The sequence below is a fragment of the Engraulis encrasicolus genome, chromosome 10 (assembly GCF_034702125.1).
Source record: "Engraulis encrasicolus isolate BLACKSEA-1 chromosome 10, IST_EnEncr_1.0, whole genome shotgun sequence".
NCBI lineage: Eukaryota > Metazoa > Chordata > Actinopteri > Clupeiformes > Engraulidae > Engraulis > Engraulis encrasicolus.
In genome coordinates, this window is record NC_085866.1 from 45,431,643 (window position 1) to 45,444,142 (window position 12,500).

Below are 12,500 nucleotides of genomic sequence, written 5' to 3' on the forward strand. Positions count from 1 at the left end.
CTACCTCGCACCGCTCCACAATTACACCACGTCTTTAGCCCCTCATGTACCGACTTGGTTTTACGAAGGGGGAAATCAGACCCTTTTTTTCAGTGTGACAAATGCATTTGGAAGAAATACACGAGCCTGAGATAGACGAGAGAGACATGGGATGTTACACTCTCATCTTGTAAAGGTTTATTTTGTTAACCCCTCCTGCTGCTGTACTTGTTTGTTTGTTTGTTTGTTTGTTTGGGTCTGCACAAATAGATGCAGCTGTTACGATAAGTACAGTCTGCACCAGTACCTGTGGTCTCTCTGCTTGAGAGGATCCAGCACATGGACACTGGGCTTTCACAAAACTATAAGACTGAGTGTGTGCATCTATCACAAGAAGCTGCTGAAGATAAAGTAAGAGTGGCCAAGAGGAGCATAAAGGTCTGTACGCTTCAGCCTTTCCATAAATAGAACCTTGGTGATGCCGTCGTTGGACACTGGTATGGACATTGGACATTGGTAATGATATTGGATGAAAAGATCCGGGATTAAACACAGTGGGCTACCTTTAAAGAATACAAGGTGGAGGGGTGCTGTGGCTAACTGGGCTAGGGAACATTGTCATAAATAAAACCCAAGTTTCTGACCCAGGGTCATATTCCAATCCTTCCCTGCCTCTCTCTCCCAATAGTTTCACTCTCTCACACTCCGTTAAAGGCCCAAAAAGCCCAACAATATTTTTTTTTCTAGAGATGGTGTACGTGTACCCGTCATAAACTGTGCTGCCCCTAAAGAGTAACACAAAGGAAGTTTGCACAGACTCCATTAGCACATTCCCCTGTTTATTTATTTCATTTGCTCATTTCCCATTAGAAGCAAAGTTTCATCGAGCATACATTCCTCACCCGACTTCAGACTGTTCCCATTAACCACAATGCTTTTAATGATAAAGCCTTAAGCACTTTTATGGCTACATTGGCATGGGAAAAGTACATCAACAAAGAAGGTTATTAGTCCAACAAATGGACTTGCAGGGAGAAGGGGGGTATTGATACTTGATTGTTTAATAATTCACCAAGTCTCTCTATATGTTTTTTTTTGAGTCACCGAGTTGAAGTGGGTGTTTGAAAAGCAAAAGCGTAAGCAGTCTTTGCTTTTGCTCTGCTCCCTTTGGTAATTACAAAGTACTCCCATACGCCAGGCATTTTATGAAAATTGGTTCATAAGAGATTCTAATAAGGAATCCAAACGTGTGAAATTTAATCATTTTTTTTGTTTAAACCCCCAGAGAGGACCGTTTAAAGATCAAAGAGTAAATTGAGTGAAAAAAGAAATAGGAGAGAGAGGGGGGAAAAGGTAAGGAAAGTAATTTATTTCACCCCTCTTCTTCCATTACCTGAAGGGAACAACGGGAGGAAAGGAAAGGAAAGCCAAGGAAAGGCAAGGAAAGGAAAGGAAATGCCCACAGCCAGTCCCCCCCCTTGTCTTTTCTTTTCTTTTCTTTATCAGATCTAATTTCTCCAGTGGAAATCCATTCTCCTCCTGTGATATTTGCATAAGAAGTATTTTATATGTACAGTATTTCAACTCCTCCGTCGTCTTCATTACAGCAAGCTAGCCTCTTCCGCGCCTCATACACTACATCAGCACTGCACTGCACCGCACCGTCCGCCCCCATTGCCCACAGCAATCACATCTTATCCACTCAACGACGACCAGCATTTATCTATCACGGATAAAACACACATCTTGTTTAAAATTAGATATATGCACTATCACAGGGTGATCCTTTTATTCTGAGCGTCGAGCTACAGTACAACCCCCTACTGGGATGAGCAGTTGCACTGAATTATTAGTCACCAAACAGCGTGGGCCTTGCTTATGAGGATAGAGAGAGGTGAGAGAGAGAGAGCGAGAGAGAGAGCGAGAGAGAGAGAGAGGGAGAGAGATTGTGTGTGTGTGTGTTTGTGTGTGAGAGAGAGAGAGGGAGGGAGAGAGAGAGAGAGAGAGAGAGAGAGAGAGAGAGAGAGAGAGAGAGAGAGAGAGAGAGAGAGAGATCAGGAATTCGTCTTTGGACGCTATTTCAATAAAACCCACTCGAGGCCGAGGCGGAGGGAGGGAGGGAGAGAGTCTGTGGTGAGCTGTGCCGCCCGTCCGCCCGCCACTGAGGGATATTGGGAAACACTTCACATGGGTGGGCCGACGCCTACACAGGCTTTACAAATGCCTTATTGAATTTAGTCTCAAGTCTTTCCAGTTATTTACTGTACATGATCTATTCCAAACCACATACTCCCAAATCTTAATGCTGTAGGCATATTTCCTTGCACTAAGGTTCTCAATTTCCAAAGAAAAAAAACCCAAACATGTTTTAGAAACATGATTATTTGCAGATTCAGAAAGTTAAAAATGGTTTAGTTACAGTCTTCTGAGTTATTCACTGTGCATCGTCATACCAAGCCAGGCGATCAAATCAAACCAGACTCCCTAAATTGGAATTTGCGAAGGTTCTCTTACTTGTAATTTAATGTAAATGTCCAAAAAAAGGATCACATTTATTATTATAAATATTTAAATATTTATATATACATTTAATGTCTTGATACAGGAAGCAAAATAACCCCATGCATACCATCCAATAATTTTCTCGTCCTTAAATCAAGGCATCATAGAAAAAGTGAAGCAATATGTAGTTTAATATTTTTGTACACACACACACACACACACACACACACACACACACACACACACACACACACACACACACACACACACACACACACACACACACACACACACACACACACACACACACACACACACACACACACACACACACACACACACACACACACACAAAATTTGCAATTTTTTTAAGTCTTAATTTAATGAGAAATTACCATTTAAGTTTTTTTTTCATTAGAGGTGAGCTTATTAGAAACCTTTGAGGAAATACAGGGATATCTTTCTTTTTAAATGTTCAAAATTGTCCGAATTTTTACTAACATTTCAGGGATAATAATTTCCTCCCTAATGCAATATGCAGTGTTTATCAACAAATATTTGAGCGTTTAAAAAATGTCACACCGTAGGACATTCATGTCACGCTAAAGGACAGAAATGCAAAACTGATCCAGAAACAAATGTATCAACATGATTATTTTGTCTTTTGATCATAATGTAATGTTGTAGTCAATATGGACCTACACTTTACACTTATAAGTCTTTGAGTCATATATTATCAGCCTATCGTAACACTTAATGACAGCCATGCGGTCATTAATTGTAACCTGCAGAGCTCATAAGACTCATACTAAAGTGTGACCTTGGCATGCCCATCACACCTCACCCTCTTTGTAGGTATGCTATGACTGTCACACCATTGAACCTGTAGTGTGTAGTGGCCAGTGCCTGTTTGGTATCTCAAGCTGGACAGCACATTTATGCTATATATTGAGCTCTCCACAGCATACTTTTTTCATCTATACTTCTCTATACTCTCTCACTCATCTTTCCTTCACTGTTACCGTTATATTTTCTGGTTTCAAAGCACCATTAATGACATTTTATATCCTTTGACAGTATCTAAAATCAACAGCAAATATTCATCAACAATGCATCAAAGTATAAATTCCAATGGCCAATAAAGGAATAAGTAATTTGAATACACAATAGGGCCTAGGCCTATTTATCTACTGAAACAACAAAACAAACAAAAAATGTACTACCATTTGTTTTAATAGCTATTTCTCAGATATCTAGTCCTTTGGTGTGACCTGTTAGTCCTTTGGTGTGATACTCCAAAGTGTCACACCATAGGACTTTTACCATCACACCATAGGACTTTTGAGCTTTTGAGTTAATTTAAAGCTTTATCGTTGCCAACTGAAATACAATTTCACCTTTAGTAAGATGAATTTGCATACATCTACATAAGAAAAATATATAAAAATGTACACTATGTCAAAATGTATTTTATGGCTGTCACACCAAAGGACTACAAAACTAATTCATCCTGTGGTAGCAAAACGTAATTGATTGATTGAAGAACTCTGAAAGAAAAACCTAAAATCCACCCTTGCCATTGGCTTCTTAAGGGTCTAAACTCACAATGTATGTACAGCTGGAGCTTCAACAATAGATAATTATCCACGGAATTACCCAAAGATATGATGTCACTCCAGTCACACAACAGGACATAGTTTTCTGCGACAAAGTTTCATAAGTCCATATGGTCTCAGAAAAACGGGGGAAAAAGTAAACATTGCCACTTGCCAAAATAGACACCATGAAAAACATGCCAGGATTGTTAAGAGAAATGACTGAGCTTTGATTTAAAAAAAAAAAAAAGTTATAATATGGAGAACCAGGCTTGTGACAGTCACATCATTTGACTCAAAATTAAGTATACTTATTTAAACTCTGGTTTTATTACACATTACTTTTCACAACTTGGACACTAGTTTAATCATTTAAAATATTGACAATTTTGAAAGCATGAATTTACTTAATTTTAAGAGCCTGTGACAGCAAAATGTACACGTCACGTCATCTACCCATGAATAGACACATATGAACAGACACATGCACACACACGCTGCTGTCCCCACGCTTCTCCCTCTTTTCTTTCTCTATCTCTCTTGCTCTCTCACTCTCTCTCACTGAAAATTGATTTCAAACCCATTCTCACAGACACACAGAGACACACACACACGACACGCACGCACGTACGCACGCACGTACGCATGCACACACACACACACGCACAGAGAGAGAGAGAGAGAGAGAGAGAGAGAGAGAGAGAGAGAGAGAGAGAGAGAGAGAGAGAGAGAGAGAAGTAGGGAGAGAGAGAGAGAGAGAGAGAGAGAGAGAGAGAGAGAGAGAGAGAGAGAGAGAACAACCAACAACCTTAGCCCTAGCCCCCTTTCCTGTGCTTGTGTTCCTGGCTGCCCAGCCCGTTTTCATCTGGCTCTCCAGGAGAGGCCATGTGGACAGACAGACCTCTCCCCTGGAGCCCTCTTAGCAAACACTTAGGATCTGCAAGCTCGCACCTTTCACTCGCCGCCTGCCTGCCTGTGTGGATTCGCCTCAAGATAAGATTTCAGTCTCATTCTTTCCAGCGCTTTTCCTTCCCTCTCCACTTTTGCTCTCTCTTTCACGTATCTCTTCCCCTCCACCACCTTTTCTCTCTTTGTCTCTCTCTCTCTCTCTCTCTCTCTCTCTCTCTCTCTCTCTCTCTCTCTCTCTCTCTCTCTCTCTCCCTCCTTCCCATCTTTCTCTTGTTTAGCACTTTATTTTTCACATTACTCTCCCTCTCTTTTTTTTCTCTCTCTCTTTTTGGTAAAGGAGTGTGACCCTGGGGTAATGTTTCTCAAGACGAATGTAACGTTTCACTGGCTGCCTGCACCTTATAAGGCTGTAGGGGGCCAAGCGGCCTGGCAGAAGGGAGGGAGTGGGGAGGAGGAGAATTAAGCCCTGAATGGAGGAGAGGAGAGAGAGAGAGAGAGAGAGAGAGAGAGAGAGAGAGAGAGAGAGAGAGAGAGAGAGAGAGAGAGAGAGAGAGAGAGGTATAGATGTAAAAAAGACAGAAGGAAACCTTGGGAGAGGGAGAGAGAGATAACAAAAGAGAGGAATAGAGAGAAATAGAGAGAGAGAGAGAGAGATAAAGGAAGAGAAAGAAAGACAGAAAGAGAGAGAGAGAGAAAAAGAGAGAGAAAGAAATACAGAGAAAAGAATATAAAGAGAGACAGATGGTAAGGAAGTGGAGCTTCTCTGACCTGCTCTCTGGGGAAGGAGAGTGTGAAAAGCTTCAGAGGGAGTGTGGCAGCGGTGCTCAAGTTGGAACACACACAACTGGTATGTAGCCTACACATAACTACACACACGTGTGCTCTACACACTCCAAACACTCCACTAAGAAAAGCTAGAAGAAGGACTGTACTGTAAGTAAAGTCAAAATGAAGTTCAGATACCTCAACATGCGCGAGTGTAACGGATGTCAACTGGCAGAGTGTGGTGTGATGTTAGTAAACCTCCCTCCCGAAGCCTCAATACATTGCGGAAGTGTTGGGCTATGGGACCGGCCCTTTAGCTCAGTGCGCTCGTACCGTGCCCATTCCTGAACCGATTTAGTTGACAAGGTGGCAGGTTCTCACCCCCGAGGGGGACGAACCATGCGGGAACACCTCTGTCACACAAGCAAACACATGCACGCACGCACACACACGTGCAGACGAGCAAACGCACACACATTCACGCACACACATACACAAATAATCATCCCATTCCTATAAGAGCAAAACTTTACCTCAGGTCAAGGTCCATTTTTGACCTGTTATGTTCATTTAGGAGGGCCAATGCACTCAATCAGCCATAAACAAAGACTTCATTACAGACCAGTGGAGGGACTGAGGGAGAGCAGCGCTGGGAAACACTAGCAGCCATTTTGTTTTAGCTGTCCTTGGCCTGAGAGAGATAGAGGAGAGAGAGAGAGAGAGAGAGAGAGAGAGAGAGAGAGAGAGAGAGAGAGAGAGAGAGAGAGAGAGAGAGGAGAGAGAGAGAGAGAGAGAGAGAGAGAGAGAGAGAGAGAGTATGAGAGAATACTAAGCCTGGAAAGAGAGAGTGATTCAGGAATATTGCAATAGCAATAGCAAAAGAGACAGAGAGAGAGGGACAGAGAAAGTGTGTGTGAAAGAGAAAGAGGGAGACAGAGAGGGAGAGAGAGCCCAAGCCTGAGCTCAGTCTGGTTCCACAGGCTTGGCTTGACCAGGGCTGAACTGGGGGAGAAATACAGCCCCGTCACTTTTGGCTCAAAGGGGCCCCTCATAATTAACAGCGCATAACTGACTCACCAGTGGGCCCTGCACCCTTTTGGGCCCCTACTTTCAGAAATGTAAAAAAGGGAAAAGAAAATAAGCAAAAGGGTGCGGGGCCCACCAGGAATGCCCGCTAAGCCAGATGGCCAGTCCAGCCCTGGCTCTGACTGCCGCTCTAGTCCCTCCCCGCGCCAACGGACTAATGACTGCATTGTGTCCTGCTTCTGAAAAGGTTCTGAAAGACCTGCACAAGGTGCTCCGTTGTTCTCGCCGAGTCCATTGTTTGCACCGAAATAGAGAGGTGGAAATGAACGTCTTCTTTTTTTTTGCAATCCCTCCCATATCCCCACACCCTTCCAAAAAGAAGAGGTGCAGAATGGAAAATATGGTGTGAGAAAATGACTGAGTGGATGTGTTTGTGTGTGTGTGTGTGTGTGTGTGTGTGTGTGTGTGTGTGTGTGTGTGTGTGTGTGTGTGTGTGTGTGTGTGTGTGTGTGTGTGTGTGTGTGTGTGTGTGTGTGCGCACGAGTGCGCGCTTTTTTATGTGCCTGTGTGTGCATGTACATTTGCCTAGATTCTGTAGACCATACACATACATGTGTCGGTGATGAAAAGAGACAGAAGTGGACATATTCCCTATACATGTATGCAGGGAACAGGAGAGGAAAAACAGAGAGAAAGGAGGAGGTAAAGGAAGAAGGGAGGGAGGGTGTCAGTCGGATGAATGCTTGAAACCCAATCACAGGGTTAACAATAAACTGCATGATAGTGGTGGTACTCATGGTAGACATGCTGTTGAAGAAGAAGAAGAAGAAGAAGAAGAAGAAGAAGAAGAAGAAGAAGAAGAAGAAGAAGAAGAAGAAGAAGAAGAAGAAGAAGAAGCATGTTCAGAATGCGCTGCTGCCCAATATTAATCTCCCCTTATTGATTTCACCTCGTGGTCAGGGCTGGGGTGAGAGAGGGGGGCTGTGTGTGTGTGTGTGTGTGTGTGTGTGTGTGTGTGTGTGTGTGTGTGTGTGTGTGTGTGTGTGTGTGTGTGTGTGTGTGTGTGTGTGTGTGTGTGTGTGCGTGCGCGTGCGTGTGTGCATGCGTGTGTGCATGCGTGTGTGAATGCTTGTGTGCCTGTGTGTGTGCATAAGTTTCTATGAAGGTTGAGGGAGAGGGCTTCAGTGTGTGTTTGTGTGTGTGAGATGAGGTGAGGGAGAGGGTGTGTGTCTTTATGTGTGTGTATGTTCGTTTGTGTGTGTGTTTGCCTGTGCATATGTGTGTGTGTGTGTGTGTGTGTGTGTGTGCGTGTGCGTGTGTGTGTGTGTGTGTGTGTGTGCGTGTGTGTGTGTGCGGGTGTGCATGTGTATGTGTTTTTGTGTGTGTGTGTGTGCAGGTGGGAAGCACAGGGCCATGCTGGGAGATTATCCATGATCATTATTAGCCTCATATTCTTCCTCCATTTGCCTCATGCATCTGGCATAGCAGGGAAGAGGGCGGTGGAGGTGGGGTGAGAGAGGGCTCTGTGTGTGTGTGTGTGTGTGTGTGTGTGTGTGTGTGTGTATGTGTGTGTGTGTGTGTGCGTGTGTGTGTGTTTGTGTGTGTGTACTGCACCAATCCCACTTCGTGAGGCCACTGCTATTGGAGCACACCCACATGCTGGGGCCCTCGCTCCATGTGGGGCCCAAATCCTGGACCACAGTTGTTTCTTTTTTTTTCAATTGTTTATTTATTGAATTTTCATTTTTCATACACAAACACAACAACACATAAGAAGTATTACAAATATTGGTGCATGCTTAAGTTGGGAAAAAACAAAAGTATAAACATAATAAAATAAAATAAATTAAATTAAAAATAATAATAAACATAAATACAGTAAAATAAAGTCAAGTGTATTATTGTTATAAATGTCATAATTTAGAAAAAAGAAAATAGAGACAGGTAAACATAGATGTAGGTCATATAATGGATCAAAATGAGGCATCAGGTGATTATCAAAGGTCCCAGTGTTTGAGCAAAAAGATCCCCTTTACCTTTCAAGTGGTATGTGTGGTGTTCCAGTTGCATTGTATCATTCATTATTGTTCTAAACATATTAATTGTGGGTGCTGTAGCTTGTTTCCAGTTGAGCAGTATGCATTTTTTGGCTACGTATGCGATTATACCAATTCTTTTATTTGAGATGGGGTCTAATGTGTGATCTGGATCTGTACCAAAGAGATACAATAGAGGTGATAGTGTGAATTGGATTTGCAAAAGTTTGCTTGTCAGATTGTGTACTGCATTCCAAAAGTGTTTCAGTTCCTTGCAATTCCAAAATACATGGATAAGAGAACCAGTACATGTCTTACAGCGATGACATTTAGAGGACACATTGGGATACATCTTGCTAAGACGTACTGGTGTCAGGTACATTCTGTGCATAAATTTGTAATTTTGCTCTATGATTTTGTTACAAGATAAAGAAACAAAAACATTATTACACATTTTGTCCCAAAGCTCATCATCAAGGTCTTGTTCTAAGTCTTTCTGCCATACAGTTCTAAGTGAAATCAAGGAGGAGCTATTGTGGTCTAGCAATGCTCCATATATCACTGAAACCTTTCAGCTTTGTGGAGTTTACAATAATTTCCTCAATGGTTGATAAAGTAAAGGACATTTGCCCTGCCTTTTCCAATGTGGTTATATAATGACGAAGCTGTAGATATTTATAGAAGTCTTGGTTTGGGATGTCAAATTCTGATCTGAGGTCTGCAAAAGATTTTAAAGAGCCCTCCTCAAATAAGTTCTGGAACTGAAGTATGCCATATTCTTTCCACTTAGTAAGGGCTTCCCCTATCAGGGGTGGCAGGTCTGGGTTAAATGATAGAGGGGCCAGAGTAGAAATGGTGGTATGTGATCCACAAAATCTCTTTACATCTTGCGAAGCCTGAAGAGAGTTTGCTATAACATATGTTTTAGATATTGACTTTATGGTTTTTGTGTTATTGATGAATGGCAGAGTAGTGATTGAGCTGGGAAAACAGAGTTCAGCTTCAATATCTGTCCAATGAGCAGTTGTTCGGTTCTGTATCCAACTAATGGTGTCCTTAGTCTGTGCTGCCCAGTAGTACAGTTGAAAATCTGGAAGACCCACCTTTTTCTTTAGATTTTGTTAGGGTTTTCAGTGAGATCCTAGGTGTTGATTTTTTCCATATAAAAGAGTTTATCAATTTGTTAATTGACTGAAAGAATGTTTTGTTAAGATAACATGGTAAGGATTGGAAGAGATAATTAAATCGTGGTAGCACATTCATTTTAATTATGTTTATTCGTCCAATAAAGGAGATAGGAAGCAGAGTCCAAAACTCCAATTCCTCTTTGATTTTGCTAAGTAGGGGGATGTAGTTTATTTTAAATAATTCTTTTAGATTAGGAGAGACATTTATTCCCAGGTATTTAAAACCACCTTGTGCCCAAGTAAAGGGAGAAATTCTTTTTAGTTCAGCTGGAATATCTGAGTTAAGTAGACAGGCATTGGATTTTGTCAAGTTAATTTTGTAACCTGATATTCTTCCAAATTTACTAATTAGGTCCAGTACTACTGGAATTGATCTCTCTGGGGTAGACAAATATAATATAACGTCATCTGCATAAAGAGAAATTCTATTCTCTTTACTACCAATGTCAATGCCATGCATATCTTTACTTGCTCTAATTGCCTCTGCAAGAGGCTCAATGGCCAAATTAAATAAAAGAGGAGACAAAGGGCAGCCTTGACGACAGCCTCTGAATAGGCTAAATCTTTCAGACAAAGACCCATTGACGCACACTTGTGCTTGGGGGTCCCTGTAAAGACTTATAATCCACCCAATAAATGTTTTGTCAAAATTAAATTTCTTCAAGACAGCAAATAAGTAGGACCACTCCACCCTGTCAAACGCCTTCTCAGCGTCCAGTGAGATTAGCAGTCCCTGGCGTTCAGACAGGGAAGAGTAGTCAATGACGTCCAATAACCTCCTGATGTTATCTGAGGCATATCGTTCTTTAATGAAACCAGACTGGTCAGGGTTAACTAGCATGGGTAGTAGGTTCTCCAGTCTTCGCGTGATCAGTTTGGATATGATTTTTAAGTCAACTGTAAGTAGGGAAATTGGACGGTATGAGGAACATTCAGCACTATCTTTGTCTTTCTTGTGTATCAGTGATATCACAGCTGTTTTCATGGAGTCAGGGAGCAGTCCTTTCTTAAAAAAGTCCTGAACCATGGGCATAAAAAGGGGCTCAATTTCAGGCCAAAATGTTTTGTAAAATTCGGCAGGGTATCCATCTAATCCTGGGGATTTTCCTAGTGGTAATGATTTAATGGTCTCTAGCACCTCCTCTGAAGTAAAAGGGCGACCTAGATGTGCATTATCTTCGTCTGACAGTGTGGGTAGGGATAGTTGCTCTAGAAATGACTGAATGTCTGATTCTAAGGGGTTTTCTGAAGTGTATAATTTTTTTGTAAAAGTCAAGGAAAGAGGACTGTATACTTTGCAAATCATACCGCAATTGGCCTGTTGCCTGACGTATGTGTTTTATGGTGCGATCAGTTCGTTCTTTTTTGAGCTGGTAAGCTAAAAGTCTGCTGGGCTTATTTCCATATTCATAATAACGCTGTCTTGTGAAAAATAGAAGTTTTTTTACTTGCTCTGTTTGAATGAGATTGAGATCAGTCTTGACAGCATTAAGTTTCCTCAGGTTGTCCTCTGTAGGCGCTTGTTTGTGGGACTGTTCAAGGGTAGTGAGTTCTTTTTGAAGCTGAGAAGCACGCTCATTGGCAGCCTTTTTCCTAGCACTTGTATATGAGATAAGATGTCCCCTGATTACTGCTTTGGCCGCATCCCACATTATAGCATTTGAAACTGGGGAGTCTGAATTTTCCTGCCTGTATTGACTTATCCATTGCCTAATTTTTAGACAGGCTTCTGTGTTTGAGAGAAGTGATGAATTAAATCTCCAGTATTTGGTTTGTTGTTTCTGATGCCCTATGGCAAGTGTGAGGTACACTGGAGAATGATCAGAAATAAGGATTGATCCGATAGTACAGGAGGTCACAAAGGAAAGTTGGTCTTGAGGTAAAAGAAAGTAATCTAATCTTGAATATGTTTTATGCCTAGTTGAGTAAAATGAGTAATCTTTAATGGTTGGGTTAAATTCTCTCCAGACATCAACCAGACCTGCATCGCTACAGGCCAACTGTAGCGCTTTAGATGCATTTGGATTGGATATTAAATGAGATGACTTATCTAAATTACCATCCCAGTTACAATTAAAGTCGCCGGCCACGACTCCCAGGTCTTTATGATGTTGAGTAAACAGAGTTATCATGTCTGACATGAATTTGGGGCAGTCTTCATTTGGTGCATAAATGTTATGCAAAAGAATTTCTTGACCATATAATAGCCCACAAATCAAGACATACCTGGCTTCCTGATCATAGTGCTCTTCTTTAATGATGAATGGCAAATTTTTATGGATAAGTATTGCTGTCCCCCTTTTATTGCTTGTATAACTTGAAAAATAAACCTGTCCTACCCAGTCTCTCTTCAGTTTTTTATGTTCCTCATTTGAAAGGTGAGTTTCTTGTAGAAACGCAATGTCTACTTTTTTGCTTTTTAAAAATGAAAGGACTCTCTTACGTTTAATTGGATGACCTAGACCTCTGACGTTAAATGTTACCACATTAAGTGAGTTTAC